The sequence below is a fragment of the Rhinoderma darwinii genome (genome assembly GCF_050947455.1).
Source record: "Rhinoderma darwinii isolate aRhiDar2 chromosome 2 unlocalized genomic scaffold, aRhiDar2.hap1 SUPER_2_unloc_31, whole genome shotgun sequence".
Lineage (NCBI taxonomy): Eukaryota > Metazoa > Chordata > Amphibia > Anura > Rhinodermatidae > Rhinoderma > Rhinoderma darwinii.
The window spans coordinates 558,925-579,311 of NW_027461698.1; the positions used below are offsets into that span (position 1 = coordinate 558,925).

At 48.0% G+C, this 20,387-nt stretch overlaps 15 non-coding genes across 15 annotated transcripts; all 15 read right to left on the reverse strand.

The window, feature by feature from the left end:
• Positions 1-458: 458 nt before the first annotated feature.
• Positions 459-649, reverse strand: LOC142677198 (U2 spliceosomal RNA). Its single transcript, XR_012852241.1, has one exon. It is a non-coding gene; the product is annotated as a U2 spliceosomal RNA (small nuclear RNA).
• A 1,274-nt stretch (positions 650-1,923) lies between these two features.
• Positions 1,924-2,114, reverse strand: LOC142677393 (U2 spliceosomal RNA). Its single transcript, XR_012852417.1, has one exon. It is a non-coding gene; the product is annotated as a U2 spliceosomal RNA (small nuclear RNA).
• A 1,275-nt stretch (positions 2,115-3,389) lies between these two features.
• LOC142677141 (U2 spliceosomal RNA) lies at positions 3,390-3,580 on the reverse strand. Its single transcript, XR_012852189.1, has one exon. It is a non-coding gene; the product is annotated as a U2 spliceosomal RNA (small nuclear RNA).
• A 1,132-nt stretch (positions 3,581-4,712) lies between these two features.
• Positions 4,713-4,903, reverse strand: LOC142677199 (U2 spliceosomal RNA). Its single transcript, XR_012852242.1, has one exon. It is a non-coding gene; the product is annotated as a U2 spliceosomal RNA (small nuclear RNA).
• Positions 4,904-6,028: 1,125 nt separating this feature from the next.
• On the reverse strand, positions 6,029-6,219 carry LOC142677548 (U2 spliceosomal RNA). The gene has a single exon (XR_012852557.1). It is a non-coding gene; the product is annotated as a U2 spliceosomal RNA (small nuclear RNA).
• Positions 6,220-7,351: 1,132 nt separating this feature from the next.
• On the reverse strand, positions 7,352-7,542 carry LOC142677200 (U2 spliceosomal RNA). The gene has a single exon (XR_012852243.1). It is a non-coding gene; the product is annotated as a U2 spliceosomal RNA (small nuclear RNA).
• A 1,132-nt stretch (positions 7,543-8,674) lies between these two features.
• Positions 8,675-8,865, reverse strand: LOC142677201 (U2 spliceosomal RNA). The gene has a single exon (XR_012852244.1). It is a non-coding gene; the product is annotated as a U2 spliceosomal RNA (small nuclear RNA).
• Positions 8,866-10,157: 1,292 nt separating this feature from the next.
• Positions 10,158-10,348, reverse strand: LOC142677401 (U2 spliceosomal RNA). The gene has a single exon (XR_012852425.1). It is a non-coding gene; the product is annotated as a U2 spliceosomal RNA (small nuclear RNA).
• Positions 10,349-11,636: 1,288 nt separating this feature from the next.
• On the reverse strand, positions 11,637-11,827 carry LOC142677496 (U2 spliceosomal RNA). The gene has a single exon (XR_012852510.1). It is a non-coding gene; the product is annotated as a U2 spliceosomal RNA (small nuclear RNA).
• A 1,124-nt stretch (positions 11,828-12,951) lies between these two features.
• LOC142677402 (U2 spliceosomal RNA) lies at positions 12,952-13,142 on the reverse strand. The gene has a single exon (XR_012852426.1). It is a non-coding gene; the product is annotated as a U2 spliceosomal RNA (small nuclear RNA).
• Positions 13,143-14,268: 1,126 nt separating this feature from the next.
• LOC142677434 (U2 spliceosomal RNA) lies at positions 14,269-14,459 on the reverse strand. Its single transcript, XR_012852454.1, has one exon. It is a non-coding gene; the product is annotated as a U2 spliceosomal RNA (small nuclear RNA).
• A 1,274-nt stretch (positions 14,460-15,733) lies between these two features.
• On the reverse strand, positions 15,734-15,924 carry LOC142677504 (U2 spliceosomal RNA). Its single transcript, XR_012852517.1, has one exon. It is a non-coding gene; the product is annotated as a U2 spliceosomal RNA (small nuclear RNA).
• A 1,269-nt stretch (positions 15,925-17,193) lies between these two features.
• LOC142677429 (U2 spliceosomal RNA) lies at positions 17,194-17,384 on the reverse strand. Its single transcript, XR_012852449.1, has one exon. It is a non-coding gene; the product is annotated as a U2 spliceosomal RNA (small nuclear RNA).
• A 1,273-nt stretch (positions 17,385-18,657) lies between these two features.
• On the reverse strand, positions 18,658-18,848 carry LOC142677480 (U2 spliceosomal RNA). Its single transcript, XR_012852496.1, has one exon. It is a non-coding gene; the product is annotated as a U2 spliceosomal RNA (small nuclear RNA).
• A 1,266-nt stretch (positions 18,849-20,114) lies between these two features.
• Positions 20,115-20,305, reverse strand: LOC142677462 (U2 spliceosomal RNA). The gene has a single exon (XR_012852479.1). It is a non-coding gene; the product is annotated as a U2 spliceosomal RNA (small nuclear RNA).
• Between the last annotated feature and the right edge of the window lie 82 nt (positions 20,306-20,387).

Sequence of the window (20,387 nt, forward strand, 5' to 3'; positions counted from 1 at the left end):
CACAGTACATTCCATCACATCCATCTAGTGTACACAGGTAGGTCCATTGTGACGGGCGGGCGGGCGGGCGGGCGGGCTGGCTGCTTTAATGGCTGTTTGCTGTTCCCCTACTCCACTCCACTATTTGACTATGGTGCTGCATCAATCAGTGGCTGGCTCAGGTGCAGCTCTTTAACCTACCTAGGAGGGAGGGCGGAGAGAAGACAAGGAAGGTGAATGAGCTGTTCCAATGTGAAATGCCGGAAACACAGAAACACAGACGACACAAAACAAGAGGTGGCAATGTATTAATTAATTGCATTTAATAAATTAGCTCATTATCACACATGACTGTACAAATGCATTGTCCAACAGGTGTTGAAATAATGGGATTAAAAGGGGAGATCCCATCCGAAAGACAAAAACAATGGCAAACACAAAAAGCACTTTTGGAATCTGATTTTAGTAAACACATAAGGAAAGGGTGCACCGGTCCTGGAAATACTGCAATACCAGGTCAATGCGTGGAGTGGACAGAGCAAGCTCTATTTCCATCTCCCTGTTCTAAAAATCCATTTAATATATGGTCCCCAGATAGGGGACGTATCAGATATTAAACTGATAAGAACAGATACTACACTTGATCTTAGCCAAAAGGCCGAGAAGCGATAACCCGAACGGGCCGCGCGTTGACCGAGCCTGCCCAATACTGCTGTTCACCCCTTGCAGCGATTCAGCCTACTCCTAGGCAATTCCATGGGGCCCTGCAGGCTCACACACACTCACAGCTACTAAGCGGGAGGTGAATAAAGGCCGGAGAGGAAGCAAGACAGGATTTGCTTCTTTTGCTTGCACCACAATGCAGTGCTGAAAGAGGAGGAATCGACATAAAAACGCCTTCCTGGCAACGCCCAAATGCCCTCCTGCCGTGCAAACACTGGCAGCAGCAGCAGCAGCAGCAGCAGCAGCAGCAGTAAGTGCATGCCCACTGCCACCCCTTCTCCTTTCACACCTTGTATCAGCTTTAATCCAGTCCAGTGCTGCCTGCTGAGCAGCACTGACCAACACTGCCTGGGCCCAGGCTTTTATCTCTGAGGCCCCATTATGATGTCAGAAAGCTGGCTCTGGCTCCTGAGGTCTCCACTATGACACGTGCAAAGTTCCGTCTGAACTTTATATAAGACGGTGCGGCTCAGTCAGTCACTCAGTGTTGCCTGAGAGGGCAACACTGCAACAGCCGGCCCCCAGGCTGTCTTTTTTTTGCACAGCTAGTTGCCTCCAGGAGGCCACAAGAGGGAGACAAGGGACTGCAAAATGGAAAATAGGCATCCACCAACTTTACAGACAACTTGTTCTCCTTGCTCCTACAACCTCCATCCTTGCACAGTTTGTTATTCTTCCAGGTAACATAGTAACAAATCCAAATTGCTGCTCTCTTTGTAGGCAAGCAAGGGTTTGTTGCAACTGCAATTCTTACTTCTTCTTGAAATGTAGGGACCACAGTACATTCCATCACATCCATCTAGTGTACACAGGTAGGTCCATTGTGACGGGCGGGCGGGCTGGCTGCTTTAATGGCTGTTTGCTGTTCCCCTACTCCACTCCACTATTTGACTATGGTGCTGCATCAATCAGTGGCTGGCTCAGGTGCAGCTCTTTAACCTACCTAGGAGGGAGGGCGGAGAGAAGACAAGGAAGGTGAATGAGCTGTTCCAATGTGAAATGCCGGAAACACAGAAACACAGACGACACAAAACAAGAGGTGGCAATGTATTAATTAATTGCATTTAATAAATTAGCTCATTATCACACATGACTGTACAAATGCATTGTCCAACAGGTGTTGAAATAATGGGATTAAAAGGGGAGATCCCATCCGAAAGACAAAAACAATGGCAAACACAAAAAGCACTTTTGGAATCTGATTTTAGTAAACACATAAGGAAAGGGTGCACCGGTCCTGGAAATACTGCAATACCAGGTCAATGCGTGGAGTGGACAGAGCAAGCTCTATTTCCATCTCCCTGTTCTAAAAATCCATTTAATATATGGTCCCCAGATAGGGGACGTATCAGATATTAAACTGATAAGAACAGATACTACACTTGATCTTAGCCAAAAGGCAGAGAAGCGATAACCCGAACGGGCCGCGCGTTGACCGAGCCTGCCCAATACTGCTGTTCACCCCTTGCAGCGATTCAGCCTACTCCTAGGCAATTCCATGGGGCCCTGCAGGCTCACACACACTCACAGCTACTAAGCGGGAGGTGAATAAAGGCCGGAGAGGAAGCAAGACAGGATTTGCTTCTTTTGCTTGCACCACAATGCAGTGCTGAAAGAGGAGGAATCGACATAAAAACGCCTTCTTGGCAACGCCCAAATGCCCTCCTGCCGTGCAAACACTGGCAGCAGCAGCAGCAGTAGCAGCAGCAGCAGTAAGTGCATGCCCACTGCCACCCCTTCTCCTTTCACACCTTGTATCAGCTTTAATCCAGTCCAGTGCTGCCTGCTGAGCAGCACTGACCAACACTGCCTGGGCCCAGGCTTTTATCTCTGAGGCCCCATTATGATGTCAGAAAGCTGGCTCTGGCTCCTGAGGTCTCCACTATGACACGTGCAAAGTTCCGTCTGAACTTTATATAAGACGGTGCGGCTCAGTCAGTCACTCAGTGTTGCCTGAGAGGGCAACACTGCAACAGCCGGCCCCCAGGCTGTCTTTTTTTTGCACAGCTAGTTGCCTCCAGGAGGCCACAAGAGGGAGACAAGGGACTGCAAAATGGAAAATAGGCATCCACCAACTTTACAGACAACTTGTTCTCCTTGCTCCTACAACCTCCATCCTTGCACAGTTTGTTATTCTTCCAGGTAACATAGTAACAAATCCAAATTGCTGCTCTCTTTGTAGGCAAGCAAGGGTTTGTTGCAACTGCAATTCTTACTTCTTCTTGAAATGTAGGGACCACAGTACATTCCATCACATCCATCTAGTGTACACAGGTAGGTCCATTGTGACGGGCGGGCGGGCGGGCTGGCTGCTTTAATGGCTGTTTGCTGTTCCCCTACTCCACTCCACTATTTGACTATGGTGCTGCATCAATCAGTGGCTGGCTCAGGTGCAGCTCTTTAACCTACCTAGGAGGGAGGGCGGAGAGAAGACAAGGAAGGTGAATGAGCTGTTCCAATGTGAAATGCCGGAAACACAGAAACACAGACGACACAAAACAAGAGGTGGCAATGTATTAATTAATTGCATTTAATAAATTAGCTCATTATCACACATGACTGTACAAATGCATTGTCCAACAGGTGTTGAAATAATGGGATTAAAAGGGGAGATCCCATCCGAAAGACAAAAACAATGGCAAACACAAAAAGCACTTTTGGAATCTGATTTTAGTAAACACATAAGGAAAGGGTGCACCGGTCCTGGAAATACTGCAATACCAGGTCAATGCGTGGAGTGGACAGAGCAAGCTCTAATTCCATCTCCCTGTTCTAAAAATCCATTTAATATATGGTCCCCAGATAGGGGACGTATCAGATATTAAACTGATAAGAACAGATACTACACTTGATCTTAGCCAAAAGGCCGAGAAGCGATAACCCGAACGTGCCGCGCGTTTTGCTTCTTTTGCTTGCACCACAATGCAGTGCTGAAAGAGGAGGAATCGACATAAAAACGCCTTCCTGGCAACGCCCAAATGCCCTCCTGCCGTGCAAACACTGGCAGCAGCAGCAGCAGCAGCAGCAGTAAGTGCATGCCCACTGCCACCCCTTCTCCTTTCACACCTTGTATCAGCTTTAATCCAGTCCAGTGCTGCCTGCTGAGCAGCACTGACCAACACTGCCTGGGCCCAGGCTTTTATCTCTGAGGCCCCATTATGATGTCAGAAAGCTGGCTCTGGCTCCTGAGGTCTCCACTATGACACGTGCAAAGTTCCGTCTGAACTTTATATAAGACGGTGCGGCTCAGTCAGTCACTCAGTGTTGCCTGAGAGGGCAACACTGCAACAGCCGTCCCCCAGGCTGTCTTTTTTTTGCACAGCTAGTTGCCTCCAGGAGGCCACAAGAGGGAGACAAGGGACTGCAAAATGGAAAATAGGCATCCACCAACTTTACAGACAACTTGTTCTCCTTGCTCCTACAACCTCCATCCTTGCACAGTTTGTTATTCTTCCAGGTAACATAGTAACAAATCCAAATTGCTGCTCTCTTTGTAGGCAAGCAAGGGTTTGTTGCAACTGCAATTCTTACTTCTTCTTGAAATGTAGGGACCACAGTACATTCCATCACATCCATCTAGTGTACACAGGTAGGTCCATTGTGACGGGCGGGCGGGCGGGCGGGCGGGCTGGCTGCTTTAATGGCTGTTTGCTGTTCCCCTACTCCACTCCACTATTTGACTATGGTGCTGCATCAATCAGTGGCTGGCTCAGGTGCAGCTCTTTAACCTACCTAGGAGGGAGGGCGGAGAGAAGACAAGGAAGGTGAATGAGCTGTTCCAATGTGAAATGCCGGAAACACAGAAACACAGACGACACAAAACAAGAGGTGGCAATGTATTAATTAATTGCATTTAATAAATTAGCTCATTATCAAACATGACTGTACAAATGCATTGTCCAACAGGTGTTGAAATAATGGGATTAAAAGGGGAGATCCCATCCGAAAGACAAAAATAATGGCAAACACAAAAAGCACTTTTGGAATCTGATTTTAGTAAACACATAAGGAAAGGGTGCACCGGTCCTGGAAATACTGCAATACCAGGTCAATGCGTGGAGTGGACAGAGCAAGCTCTATTTCCATCTCCCTGTTCTAAAAATCCATTTAATATATGGTCCCCAGATAGGGGACGTATCAGATATTAAACTGATAAGAACAGATACTACACTTGATCTTAGCCAAAAGGCCGAGAAGCGATAACCCGAACGTGCCGCGCGTTTTACTTCTTTTGCTTGCACCACAATGCAGTGCTGAAAGAGGAGGAATCGACATAAAAACGCCTTCCTGGCAACGCCCAAATGCCCTCCTGCCGTGCAAACACTGGCAGCAGCAGCAGCAGCAGCAGTAAGTGCATGCCCACTGCCACCCCTTCTCCTTTCACACCTTGTATCAGCTTTAATCCAGTCCAGTGCTGCCTGCTGAGCAGCACTGACCAACACTGCCGTGGCCCAGGCTTTTATCTCTGAGGCCCCATTATGATGTCAGAAAGCTGGCTCTGGCTCCTGAGGTCTCCACTATGACACGTGCAAAGTTCCGTCTGAACTTTATATAAGACGGTGCGGCTCAGTCAGTCACTCAGTGTTGCCTGAGAGGGCAACACTGCAACAGCCGGCCCCCAGGCTGTCTTTTTTTTGCACAGCTAGTTGCCTCCAGGAGGCCACAAGAGGGAGACAAGGGACAGCAAAATGGAAAATAGGCATCCACCAACTTTACAGACAACTTGTTCTCCTTGCTCCTACAACCTCCATCCTTGCACAGTTTGTTATTCTTCCAGGTAACATAGTAACAAATCCAAATTGCTGCTCTCTTTGTAGGCAAGCAAGGGTTTGTTGCAACTGCAATTCTTACTTCTTCTTGAAATGTAGGGACCACAGTACATTCCATTACATCCATCTAGTGTACACAGGTAGGTCCATTGTGACGGGCGGGCGGGCGGGCGGGCTGGCTGCTTTAATGGTTGTTTGCTGTTCCCCTACTCCACTCCACTATTTGACTATGGTGCTGCATCAATCAGTGGCTGGCTCAGGTGCAGCTCTTTAACCTACCTAGGAGGGAGGGCGGAGAGAAGACAAGGAAGGTGAATGAGCTGTTCCAATGTGAAATGCCGGAAACACAGAAAAACAGACGACACAAAACAAGAGGTGGCAATGTATTAATTAATTGTATTTAATAAATTAGCTCATTATCACACATGACTGTACAAATGCATTGTCCAACAGGTGTTGAAATAATGGGATTAAAAGGGGAGATCCCATCCGAAAGACAAAAACAATGGCAAACACAAAAAGCACTTTTGGAATCTGATTTTAGTAAACACATAAGGAAAGGGTGCACCGGTCCTGGAAATACTGCAATACCAGGTCAATGCGTGGAGTGGACAGAGCAAGCTCTATTTCCATCTCCCTGTTCTAAAAATCCATTTAATATATGGTCCCCAGATAGGGGACGTATCAGATATTAAACTGATAAGAACAGATACTACACTTCATCTTAGCCAAAAGGCCGACAAGCGATAACCCGAACGTGCCGCGCGTTTTGCTTCTTTTGCTTGCACCACAATGCAGTGCTGAAAGAGGAGGAATCGACATAAAAACGCCTTCCTGGCAACGCCCAAATGCCCTCCTGCCGTGCAAACACTGGCAGCAGCAGCAGCAGCAGCAGCAGTAAGTGCATGCCCACTGCCACCCCTTCTCCTTTCACACCTTGTATCAGCTTTAATCCAGTCCAGTGCTGCCTGCTGAGCAGCACTGACCAACACTGCCTGGGCCCAGGCTTTTATCTCTGAGGCCCCATTATGATGTCAGAAAGCTGGCTCTGGCTCCTGAGGTCTCCACTATGACACGTGCAAAGTTCCGTCTGAACTTTATATAAGACGGTGCGGCTCAGTCAGTCACTCAGTGTTGCCTGAGAGGGCAACACTGCAACAGCCGGCCCCCAGGCTGTCTTTTTTTTGCACAGCTAGTTGCCTCCAGGAGGCCACAAGAGGGAGACAAGGGACAGCAAAATGGAAAATAGGCATCCACCAACTTTACAGACAACTTGTTCTCCTTGCTCCTACAACCTCCATCCTTGCACAGTTTGTTATTCTTCCAGGTAACATAGTAACAAATCCAAATTGCTGCTCTCTTTGTAGGCAAGCAAGGGTTTGTTGCAACTGCAATTCTTACTTCTTCTTGAAATGTAGGGACCACAGTACATTCCACCACATCCATCTAGTGTACACAGGTAGGTCCATTGTGACGGGCGGGCGGGCGGGCGGGCGGGCTGGCTGCTTTAATGGCTGTTTGCTGTTCCCCTACTCCACTCCACTATTTGACTATGGTGCTGCATCAATCAGTGGCTGGCTCAGGTGCAGCTCTTTAACCTACCTAGGAGGGAGGGCGGAGAGAAGACAAGGAAGGTGAATGAGCTGTTCCAATGTGAAATGCCGGAAACACAGAAAAACAGACGACACAAAACAAGAGGTGGCAATGTATTAATTAATTGTATTTAATAAATTAGCTCATTATCACACATGACTGTACAAATGCATTGTCCAACAGGTGTTGAAATAATGGGATTAAAAGGGGAGATCCCATCCGAAAGACAAAAACAATGGCAAACACAAAAAGCACTTTTGGAATCTGATTTTAGTAAACACATAAGGAAAGGGTGCACCGGTCCTGGAAATACTGCAATACCAGGTCAATGCGTGGAGTGGACAGAGCAAGCTCTATTTCCATCTCCCTGTTCTAAAAATCCATTTAATATATGGTCCCCAGATAGGGGACGTATCAGATATTAAACTGATAAGAACAGATACTACACTTGATCTTAGCCAAAAGGCCGAGAAGCGATAACCCGAACGTGTCGCGCGTTTTACTTCTTTTGCTTGCACCACAATGCAGTGCTGAAAGAGGAGGAATCGACATAAAAACGCCTTCCTGGCAACGCCCAAATGCCCTCCTGCCGTGCAAACACTGGCAGCAGCAGCAGCAGCAGCAGCAGTAAGTGCATGCCCACTGCCACCCCTTCTCCTTTCACACCTTGTATCAGCTTTAATCCAGTCCAGTGCTGCCTGCTGAGCAGCACTGACCAACACTGCCTGGGCCCAGGCTTTTATCTCTGAGGCCCCATTATGATGTCAGAAAGCTGGCTCTGGCTCCTGAGGTCTCCACTATGACACGTGCAAAGTTCCGTCTGAACTTTATATAAGACGGTGCGGCTCAGTCAGTCACTCAGTGTTGCCTGAGAGGGCAACACTGCAACAGCCGGCCCCCAGGCTGTCTTTTTTTTGCACAGCTAGTTGCCTCCAGGAGGCCACAAGAGGGAGACAAGGGACTGCAAAATGGAAAATAGGCATCCACCAACTTTACAGACAACTTGTTCTCCTTGCTCCTACAACCTCCATCCTTGCACAGTTTGTTATTCTTCCAGGTAACATAGTAACAAATCCAAATTGCTGCTCTCTTTGTAGGCAAGCAAGGGTTTGTTGCAACTGCAATTCTTACTTCTTCTTGAAATGTAGGGACCACAGTACATTCCATCACATCCATCTAGTGTACACAGGTAGGTCCATTGTGACGGGCGGGCGGGCGGGCGGGCGGGCTGGCTGCTTTAATGGCTGTTTGCTGTTCCCCTACTCCACTCCACTATTTGACTATGGTGCTGCATCAATCAGTGGCTGGCTCAGGTGCAGCTCTTTAACCTACCTAGGAGGGAGGGCGGAGAGAAGACAAGGAAGGTGAATGAGCTGTTCCAATGTGAAATGCCGGAAACACAGAAACACAGACGACACAAAACAAGAGGTGGCAATGTATTAATTAATTGCATTTAATAAATTAGCTCATTATCACACATGACTGTACAAATGCATTGTCCAACAGGTGTTGAAATAATGGGATTAAAAGGGGAGATCCCATCCGAAAGACAAAAACAATGGCAAACACAAAAAGCACTTTTGGAATCTGATTTTAGTAAACACATAAGGAAAGGGTGCACCGGTCCTGGAAATACTGCAATACCAGGTCAATGCGTGGAGTGGACAGAGCAAGCTCTATTTCCATCTCCCTGTTCTAAAAATCCATTTAATATATGGTCCCCAGATAGGGGACGTATCAGATATTAAACTGATAAGAACAGATACTACACTTGATCTTAGCCAAAAGGCCGAGAAGCGATAACCCGAACGGGCCGCGCGTTGACCGAGCCTGCCCAATACTGCTGTTCACCCCTTGCAGCGATTCAGCCTACTCCTAGGCAATTCCATGGGGCCCTGCAGGCTCACACACACTCACAGCTACTAAGCGGGAGGTGAATAAAGGCCGGAGAGGAAGCAAGACAGGATTTGCTTCTTTTGCTTGCACCACAATGCAGTGCTGAAAGAGGAGGAATCGACATAAAAACGCCTTCCTGGCAACGCCCAAATGCCCTCCTGCCGTGCAAACACTGGCAGCAGCAGCAGCAGCAGCAGCAGCAGCAGCAGCAGCAGTAAGTGCATGCCCACTGCCACCCCTTCTCCTTTCACACCTTGTATCAGCTTTAATCCAGTCCAGTGCTGCCTGCTGAGCAGCACTGACCAACACTGCCTGGGCCCAGGCTTTTATCTCTGAGGCCCCATTATGATGTCAGAAAGCTGGCTCTGGCTCCTGAGGTCTCCACTATGACATGTGCAAAGTTCCGTCTGAACTTTATATAAGACGGTGCGGCTCAGTCAGTCACTCAGTGTTGCCTGAGAGGGCAACACTGCAACAGCCGGCCCCCAGGCTGTCTTTTTTTTGCACAGCTAGTTGCCTCCAGGAGGCCACAAGAGGGAGACAAGGGACTGCAAAATGGAAAATAGGCATCCACCAACTTTACAGACAACTTGTTGTCCTTGCTCCTACAACCTCCATCCTTGCACAGTTTGTTATTCTTCCAGGTAACATAGTAACAAATCCAAATTGCTGCTCTCTTTGTAGGCAAGCAAGGGTTTGTTGCAACTGCAATTCTTACTTCTTCTTGAAATGTAGGGACCACAGTACATTCCATCACATCCATCTAGTGTACACAGGTAGGTCCATTGTGACGGGCGGGCGGGCGGGCGGGCGGGCTGGCTGCTTTAATGGCTGTTTGCTGTTCCCCTACTCCACTCCACTATTTGACTATGGTGCTGCATCAATCAGTGGCTGGCTCAGGTGCAGCTCTTTAACCTACCTAGGAGGGAGGGCGGAGAGAAGACAAGGAAGGTGAATGAGCTGTTCCAATGTGAAATGCCGGAAACACAGAAACACAGACGACACAAAACAAGAGGTGGCAATGTATTAATTAATTGCATTTAATAAATTAGCTCATTATCACACATGACTGTACAAATGCATTGTCCAACAGGTGTTGAAATAATGGGATTAAAAGGGGAGATCCCATCCGAAAGACAAAAACAATGGCAAACATAAAAAGCACTTTTGGAATCTGATTTTAGTAAACACATAAGGAAAGTGTGCACCGGTCCTGGAAATACTGCAATACCAGGTCAATGCGTGGAGTGGACAGAGCAAGCTCTATTTCCATCTCCCTGTTCTAAAAATCCATTTAATATATGGTCCCCAGATAGGGGACGTATCAGATATTAAACTGATAAGAACAGATACTACACTTGATCTTAGCCAAAAGGCCGAGAAGCGATAACCCGAACGGGCCGCGCGTTGACCGAGCCTGCCCAATACTGCTGTTCACCCCTTGCAGCGATTCAGCCTACTCCTAGGCAATTCCATGGGGCCCTGCAGGCTCACACACACTCACAGCTACTAAGCGGGAGGTGAATAAAGGCCGGAGAGGAAGCAAGACAGGATTTGCTTCTTTTGCTTGCACCACAATGCAGTGCTGAAAGAGGAGGAATCGACATAAAAACGCCTTCCTGGCAACGCCCAAATGCCCTCCTGCCGTGCAAACACTGGCGGCAGCAGTAGCAGCAGCAGCAGCAGCAGCAGCAGCAGTAAGTGCATGCCCACTGCCACCCCTTCTACTTTCACACCTTGTATCAGCTTTAATCCAGTCCAGTGCTGCCTGCTGAGCAGCACTGACCAACACTGCCTGGGCCCAGGCTTTTATCTCTGAGGCCCCATTATGATGTCAGAAAGCTGGCTCTGGCTCCTGAGGTCTCCACTATGACACGTGCAAAGTTCCGTCTGAACTTTATATAAGACGGTGCGGCTCAGTCAGTCACTCAGTGTTGCCTGAGAGGGCAACACTGCAACAGCCGGCCCCCAGGCTGTCTTTTTTTTGCACAGCTAGTTGCCTCCAGGAGGCCACAAGAGGGAGACAAGGGACTGCAAAATGGAAAATAGGCATCCACCAACTTTACAGACAACTTGTTCTCCTTGCTCCTACAACCTCCATCCTTGCACAGTTTGTTATTCTTCCAGGTAACATAGTAACAAATCCAAATTGCTGCTCTCTTTGTAGGCAAGCAAGGGTTTGTTGCAACTGCAATTCTTACTTCTTCTTGAAATGTAGGGACCACAGTACATTCCATCACATCCATCTAGTGTACACAGGTAGGTCCATTGTGACGGGCGGGCGGGCGGGCTGGCTGCTTTAATGGCTGTTTGCTGTTCCCCTACTCCACTCCACTATTTGACTATGGTGCTGCATCAATCAGTGGCTGGCTCAGGTGCAGCTCTTTAACCTACCTAGGAGGGAGGGCGGAGAGAAGACAAGGAAGGTGAATGAGCTGTTCCAATGTGAAATGCCGGAAACACAGAAACACAGACGACACAAAACAAGAGGTGTCAATGTATTAATTAATTAATTGCATTTAATAAATTAGCTCATTATCACACATGACTGTACAAATGCATTGTCCAACAGGTGTTGAAATAATGGGATTAAAAGGGGAGATCCCATCCGAAAGACAAAAACAATGGCAAACACAAAAAGCACTTTTGGAATCTGATTTTAGTAAACACATAAGGAAAGGGTGCACCGGTCCTGGAAATACTGCAATACCAGGTCAATGCGTGGAGTGGACAGAGCAAGCTCTATTTCCATCTCCCTGTTCTAAAAATCCATTTAATATATGGTCCCCAGATAGGGGACGTATCAGATATTAAACTGATAAGAATAGATACTACACTTGATCTTAGCCAAAAGGCCGAGAAGCGATAACCCGAACGTGCCGCGCGTTTTGCTTCTTTTGCTTGCACCACAATGCAGTGCTGAAAGAGGAGGAATCGACATAAAAACGCCATCCTGGCAACGCCCAAATGCCCTCCTGCCGTGCAAACACTGGCAGCAGCAGCAGCAGCAGCAGTAAGTGCATGCCCACTGCCACCCCTTCTCCTTTCACACCTTGTATCAGCTTTAATCCAGTCCAGTGCTGCCTGCTGAGCAGCACTGACCAACACTGCCTGGGCCCAGGCTTTTATCTCTGAGGCCCCATTATGATGTCAGAAAGCTGGCTCTGGCTCCTGAGGTCTCCACTATGACACGTGCAAAGTTCCGTCTGAACTTTATATAAGACGGTGCGGCTCAGTCAGTCACTCAGTGTTGCCTGAGAGGGCAACACTGCAACAGCCGGCCCCCAGGCTGTCTTTTTTTGCACAGCTAGTTGCCTCCAGGAGGCCACAAGAGGGAGACAAGGGACTGCAAAATGGAAAATAGGCATCCACCAACTTTACAGACAACTTGTTCTCCTTGCTCCTACAACCTCCATCCTTGCACAGTTTGTTATTCTTCCAGGTAACATAGTAACAAATCCAAATTGCTGCTCTCTTTGTAGGCAAGCAAGGGTTTGTTGCAACTGCAATTCTTACTTCTTCTTGAAATGTAGGGACCACAGTACATTCCATCACATCCATCTAGTGTACACAGGTAGGTCCATTGTGACGGGCGGGCGGGCGGGCGGCCTGGCTGCTTTAATGGCTGTTTGCTGTTCCCCTAATCCACTCCACTATTTGACTATGGTGCTGCATCAATCAGTGGCTGGCTCAGGTGCAGCTCTTTAACCTACCTAGGAGGGAGGGCGGAGAGAAGACAAGGAAGGTGAATGAGCTGTTCCAATGTGAAATGCCGGAAACACAGAAACACAGACGACACAAAACAAGAGGTGGCAATGTATTAATTAATTGCATTTAATAAATTAGCTCATTATCACACATGACTGTACAAATGCATTGTCCAACAGGTGTTGAAATAATGGGATTAAAAGGGGAGATCCCATCCGAAAGACAAAAACAATGGCAAACACAAAAAGCACTTTTGGAATCTGATTTTAGTAAACACATAAGGAAAGTGTGCACCGGTCCTGGAAATACTGCAATACCAGGTCAATGCGTGGAGTGGACAGAGCAAGCTCTATTTCCATCTCCCTGTTCTAAAAATCCATTTAATATATGGTCCCCAGATAGGGGACGTATCAGATATTAAACTGATAAGAACAGATACTACACTTGATCTTAGCCAAAAGGCCGAGAAGCGATAACCCGAACGTGCCGCGCGTTTTGCTTCTTTTGCTTGCACCACAATGCAGTGCTGAAAGAGGAGGAATCGACATAAAAACGCCTTCCTGGCAACGCCCAAATGCCCTCCTGCCGTGCAAACACTGGCAGCAGCAGCAGCAGCAGTAAGTGCATGCCCACTGCCACCCCTTCTCCTTTCACACCTTGTATCAGCTTTAATCCAGTCCAGTGCTGCCTGCTGAGCAGCACTGACCAACACTGCCTGGGCCCAGGCTTTTATCTCTGAGGCCCCATTATGATGTCAGAAAGCTGGCTCTGGCTCCTGAGGTCTCCACTATGACATGTGCAAAGTTCCGTCTGAACTTTATATAAGACGGTGCGGCTCAGTCAGTCACTCAGTGTTGCCTGAGAGGGCAACACTGCAACAGCCGGCCCCCAGGCTGTCTTTTTTTTGCACAGCTAGTTGCCTCCAGGAGGCCACAAGAGGGAGACAAGGGACTGCAAAATGGAAAATAGGCATCCACCAACTTTACAGACAACTTGTTGTCCTTGCTCCTACAACCTCCATCCTTGCACAGTTTGTTATTCTTCCAGGTAACATAGTAACAAATCCAAATTGCTGCTCTCTTTGTAGGCAAGCAAGGGTTTGTTGCAACTGCAATTCTTACTTCTTCTTGAAATGTAGGGACCACAGTACATTCCATCACATCCATCTAGTGTACACAGGTAGGTCCATTGTGACGGGCGGGCGGGCGGGCGGGCGGGCTGGCTGCTTTAATGGCTGTTTGCTGTTCCCGTACTCCACTCCACTATTTGACTATGGTGCTGCATCAATCAGTGGCTGGCTCAGGTGCAGCTCTTTAACCTACCTAGGAGGGAGGGCGGAGAGAAGACAAGGAAGGTGAATGAGCTGTTCCAATGTGAAATGCCGGAAACACAGAAACACAGACGACACAAAACAAGAGGTGGCAATGTATTAATTAATTGCATTTAATAAATTAGCTCATTATCACACATGACTGTACAAATGCATTGTCCAACAGGTGTTGAAATAATGGGATTAAAAGGGGAGATCCCATCCGAAAGACAAAAACAATGGCAAACATAAAAAGCACTTTTGGAATCTGATTTTAGTAAACACATAAGGAAAGTGTGCACCGGTCCTGGAAATACTGCAATACCAGGTCAATGCGTGGAGTGGACAGAGCAAGCTCTATTTCCATCTCCCTGTTCTAAAAATCCATTTAATATATGGTCCCCAGATAGGGAACGTATCAGATATTAAACTGATAAGAACAGATACTACACTTGATCTTAGCCAAAAGGCCGAGAAGCGATAACCCGAACGGGCCGCGCGTTGACCGAGCCTGCCCAATACTGCTGTTCACCCCTTGCAGCGATTCAGCCTACTCCTAGGCAATTCCATGGGGCCCTGCAGGCTCACACACACTCACAGCTACTAAGCGGGAGGTGAATAAAGGCCGGAGAGGAAGCAAGACAGGATTTGCTTCTTTTGCTTGCACCACAATGCAGTGCTGAAAGAGGAGGAATCGACATAAAAACGCCTTCCTGGCAACGCCCAAATGCCCTCCTGCCGTGCAAACACTGGCGGCAGCAGTAGCAGCAGCAGCAGCAGCAGCAGTAAGTGCATGCCCACTGCCACCCCTTCTACTTTCACACCTTGTATCAGCTTTAATCCAGTCCAGTGCTGCCTGCTGAGCAGCACTGACCAACACTGCCTGGGCCCAGGCTTTTATCTCTGAGGCCCCATTATGATGTCAGAAAGCTGGCTCTGGCTCCTGAGGTCTCCACTATGACACGTGCAAAGTTCCGTCTGAACTTTATATAAGACGGTGCGGCTCAGTCAGTCACTCAGTGTTGCCTGAGAGGGCAACACTGCAACAGCCGGCCCCCAGGCTGTCTTTTTTTTGCACAGCTAGTTGCCTCCAGGAGGCCACAAGAGGGAGACAAGGGACTGCAAAATGGAAAATAGGCATCCACCAACTTTACAGACAACTTGTTCTCCTTGCTCCTACAACCTCCATCCTTGCACAGTTTGTTATTCTTCCAGGTAACATAGTAACAAATCCAAATTGCTGCTCTCTTTGTAGGCAAGCAAGGGTTTGTTGCAACTGCAATTCTTACTTCTTCTTGAAATGTAGGGACCACAGTACATTCCATCACATCCATCTAGTGTACACAGGTAGGTCCATTGTGACGGGCGGGCGGGCTGGCTGCTTTAATGGCTGTTTGCTGTTCCCCTACTCCACTCCACTATTTGACTATGGTGCTGCATCAATCAGTGGCTGGCTCAGGTGCAGCTCTTTAACCTACCTAGGAGGGAGGGCGGAGAGAAGACAAGGAAGGTGAATGAGCTGTTCCAATGTGAAATGCCGGAAACACAGAAACACAGACGACACAAAACAAGAGGTGGCAATGTATTAATTTATTGCATTTAATAAATTAGCTCATTATCACACATGACTGTACAAATGCATTGTCCAACAGGTGTTGAAATAATGGGATTAAAAGGGGAGATCCCATCCGAAAGACAAAAACAATGGCAAACACAAAAAGCACTTTTGGAATCTGATTTTAGTAAACACATAAGGAAAGGGTGCACCGGTCCTGGAAATACTGCAATACCAGGTCAATGCGTGGAGTGGACAGAGCAAGCTCTATTTCCATCTCCCTGTTCTAAAAATCCATTTAATATATGGTCCCCAGATAGGGGACGTATCAGATATTAAACTGATAAGAACAGATACTACACTTGACCTTAGCCAAAAGGCCGAGAAGCGATAACCCGAACGGGCCGCGCGTTGACCGAGCCTGCCCAATACTGCTGTTCACCCCTTGCAGCGATTCAGCCTACTCCTAGGCAATTCCATGGGGCCCTGCAGGCTCACACACACTCACAGCTACGCGGGAGGTGAATAAAGGCCGGAGAAGAAGCAAGACAGGATTTGCTTCTTTTGCTTGCACCACAATGCAGTGCTGAAAGAGGAGGAATCGACATAAAAACGCCTTCCTGGCAACGCCCAAATGCCCTCCTGCCGTGCAAACACTGGCGGCAGCAGCAGCAGCAGCAGCAGCAGTAAGTGCATGCCCACTGCCACCCCTTCTCCTTTCACACCTTGTATCAGCTTTAATCCAGTCCAGTGCTGCCTGCTGAGCAGCACTGACCAACACTGCCTGGGCCCAGGCTTTTATCTCTGAGGCCCCATTATGATGTCAGAAAGCTGGCTCTGGCTCCTGAGGTCTCCACTATGACACGTGCAAAGTTCCGTCTGAACTTTATATAAGACGGTGCGGCTCAGTCAGTCACTCAGTGTTGCCTGAGAGGGCAACACTGCAACAGCCGGCCCCCAGGCTGTCTTTTTTTTGCACAGCTAGTTGCCTCCAGGAGGCCACAAGAGGGAGACAAGGGACTGCAAAATGGAAAATAGGCATCCACCAACTTTACAGACAACTTGTTCTCCTTGCTCCTACAACCTCCATCCTTGCACAGTTTGTTATTCTTCCAGGTAACATAGTAACAAATCCAAATTGCTGCTCTCTTTGTAGGCAAGCAAGGGTTTGTTGCAACTGCAATTCTTACTTCTTCTTGAAATGTAGGGACCACAGTACATTCCATCACATCCATCTAGTGTACACAGGTAGGTCCATTGTGACGGGCGGGCGGGCGGGCTGGCTGCTTTAATGGCTGTTTGCTGTTCCCCTACTCCACTCCACTATTTGACTATGGTGCTGCATCAATCAGTGGCTGGCTCAGGTGCAGCTCTTTAACCTACCTAGGAGGGAGGGCGGAGAGAAGACAAGGAAGGTGAATGAGCTGTTCCAATGTGAAATGCCGGAAACACAGAAACACAGACGACACAAAACAAGAGGTGGCAATGTATTAATTAATTGCATTTAATAAATTAGCTCATTATCACACATGACTGTACAAATGCATTGTCCAACAGGTGTTGAAATAATGGGATTAAAAGGGGAGATCCCATCCGAAAGACAAAAACAATGGCAAACACAAAAAGCACTTTTGGGATCTGATTTTAGTAAACACATAAGGAAAGGGTGCACCGGTCCTGGAAATACTACAATACCAGGTCAATGCGTGGAGTGGACAGAGCAAGCTCTATTTCCATCTCCCTGTTCTAAAAATCCATTTAATATATGGTCCCCAGATAGGGGACGTATCAGATATTAAACTGATAAGAACAGATACTACACTTGATCTTAGCCAAAAGGCCGAGAAGCGATAACCCGAACGGGCCGCGCGTTGACCGAGCCTGCCCAATACTGCTGTTCACCCCTTGCAGCGATTCAGCCTACTCCTAGGCAATTCCATGGGGCCCTGCAGGCTCACACACACTCACAGCTACTAAGCGGGAGGTGAATAAAGGCCGGAGAGGAAGCAAGACAGGATTTGCTTCTTTTGCTTGCACCACAATGCAGTGCTGAAAGAGGAGGAATCGACATAAAAACGCCTTCCTGGCAACGCCCAAATGCCCTCCTGCCGTGCAAACACTGGCAGCAGCAGCAGCAGCAGCAGCAGAAAGTGCATGCCCACTGCCACCCCTTCTCCTTTCACACCTTGTATCAGCTTTAATCCAGTCCAGTGCTGCCTGCTGAGCAGCACTGACCAACACTGCCTGGGCCCAGGCTTTTATCTCTGAGGCCCCATTATGATGTCAGAAAGCTGGCTCTGGCTCCTGAGGTCTCCACTATGACACGTGCAAAGTTCCGTCTGAACTTTATATAAGACGGTGCGGCTCAGTCAGTCACTCAGTGTTGCCTGAGAGGGCAACACTGCAACAGCCGGCCCCCAGGCTGTCTTTTTTTTGCACAGCTAGTTGCCTCCAGGAGGCCACAAGAGGGAGACAAGGGACTGCAAAATGGAAAATAGGCATCCACCAACTTTACAGACAACTTGTTCTCCTTGCTCCTACAACCTCCATCCTTGCACAGTTTGTTATTCTTCCAGGTAACATAGTAACAAATCCAAATTGCTGCTCTCTTTGTAGGCAAGCAAGGGTTTGTTGCAACTGCAGTTCTTACTTCTTCTTGAAATGTAGGGACCACAGTACATTCCATCACATCCATCTAGTGTACACAGGTAAATCCATTGTGACGGGCGGGCGGGCGGGCGGGCTGGCTGCTTTAATGGCTGTTTGCTGTTCCCCTACTCCACTCCACTATTTGACTATGGTGCTGCATCAATCAGTGGCTGGCTCAGGTGCAGCTCTTTAACCTACCTAGGAGGGAGGGCGGAGAGAAGACAAGGAAGGTGAATGAGCTGTTCCAATGTGAAATGCCGGAAACGCAGAAACACAGACGACACAAAACAAGAGGTGGCAATGTATTAATTTATTGCATTTAATAAATTAGCTCATTATCACACATGACTGTACAAATGCATTGTCCAACAGGTGTTGAAATAATGGGATTAAAAGGGGAGATCCCATCCGAAAGACAAAAACAATGGCAAACACAAAAAGCACTTTTGGAATCTGATTTTAGTAAACACATAAGGAAAGGGTGCACCGGTCCTGGAAATACTGCAATACCAGGTCAATGCGTGGAGTGGACAGAGCAAGCTCTATTTCCATCTACCTGTTCTAAAAATCCATTTAATATATGGTCCCCAGATAGGGGACGTATCAGATATTAAACTGATAAGAACAGATACTACACTTGATCTTAGCCAAAAGGCCGAGAAGCGATAACCCGAACGGGCCGCGCGTTGACCGAGCCTGCCCAATACTGCTGTTCACCCCTTGCAGCGATTCAGCCTACTCCTAGGCAATTCCATGGGGCCCTGCAGGCTCACACACACTCACAGCTACGCGGGAGGTGAATAAAGGCCGGAGAAGAAGCAAGACAGGATTTGCTTCTTTTGCTTGCACCACAATGCAGTGCTGAAAGAGGAGGAATCGACATAAAAACGCCTTCCTGGCAACGCCCAAATGCCCTCCTGCCGTGCAAACACTGGCGGCAGCAGCAGCAGCAGCAGCAGTAAGTGCATGCCCACTGCCACCCCTTCTCCTTTCACACCTTGTATCAGCTTTAATCCAGTCCAGTGCTGCCTGCTGAGCAGCACTGACCAACACTGCCTGGGCCCAGGCTTTTATCTCTGAGGCCCCATTATGATGTCAGAAAGCTGGCTCTGGCTCCTGAGGTCTCCACTATGACACGTGCAAAGTTCCGTCTGAACTTTATATAAGACGGTGCGGCTCAGTCAGTCACTCAGTGTTGCCTGAGAGGGCAACACTGCAACAGCCGGCCCCCAGGCTGTCTTTTTTTTGCACAGCTAGTTGCCTCCAGGAGGCCACAAGAGGGAGACAAGGGACTGCAAAATGGAAAATAGGCATCCACCAACTTTACAGACAACTTGTTCTCCTTGCTCCTACAACCTCCATCCTTGCACAGTTTGTTATTCTTCCAGGTAACATAGTAACAAATCCAAATTGCTGCTCTCTTTGTAGGCAAGCAAGGGTTTGTTGCAACTGCAATTCTTACTTCTTCTTGAAATGTAGGGACCACAGTACATTCCATCACATCCATCTAGTGTACACAGGTAGGTCCATTGTGACGGGCGGGCGGGCGGGCTGGCTGCTTTAATGGCTGTTTGCTGTTCCCCTACTCCACTCCACTATTTGACTATGGTGCTGCATCAATCAGTGGCTGGCTCAGGTGCAGCTCTTTAACCTACCTAGGAGGGAGGGCGGAGAGAAGACAAGGAAGGTGAATGAGCTGTTCCAATGTGAAATGCCGGAAACACAGAAACACAGACGACACAAAACAAGAGGTGGCAATGTATTAATTAATTGCATTTAATAAATTAGCTCATTATCACACATGACTGTACAAATGCATTGTCCAACAGGTGTTGAAATAATGGGATTAAAAGGGGAGATCCCACCCGAAATACAAAAACAATGGCAAACACAAAAAGCACTTTTGGAATCTGATTTTAGTAAACACATAAGGAAAGGGTGCACCGGTCCTGGAAATACTGCAATACCAGGTCAATGCGTGGAGTGGACAGAGCAAGCTGTATTTCCATCTCCCTGTTCTAAAAATCCATTTAATATATGGTCCCCAGATAGGGGACGTATCAGATATTAAACTGATAAGAACAGATACTACACTTGATCTTAGCCAAAAGGCCGAGAAGCGATAACCCGAACGGGCCGCGCGTTGACCGAGCCTGCCCAATACTGCTGTTCACCCCTTGCAGCGATTCAGCCTACTCCTAGGCAA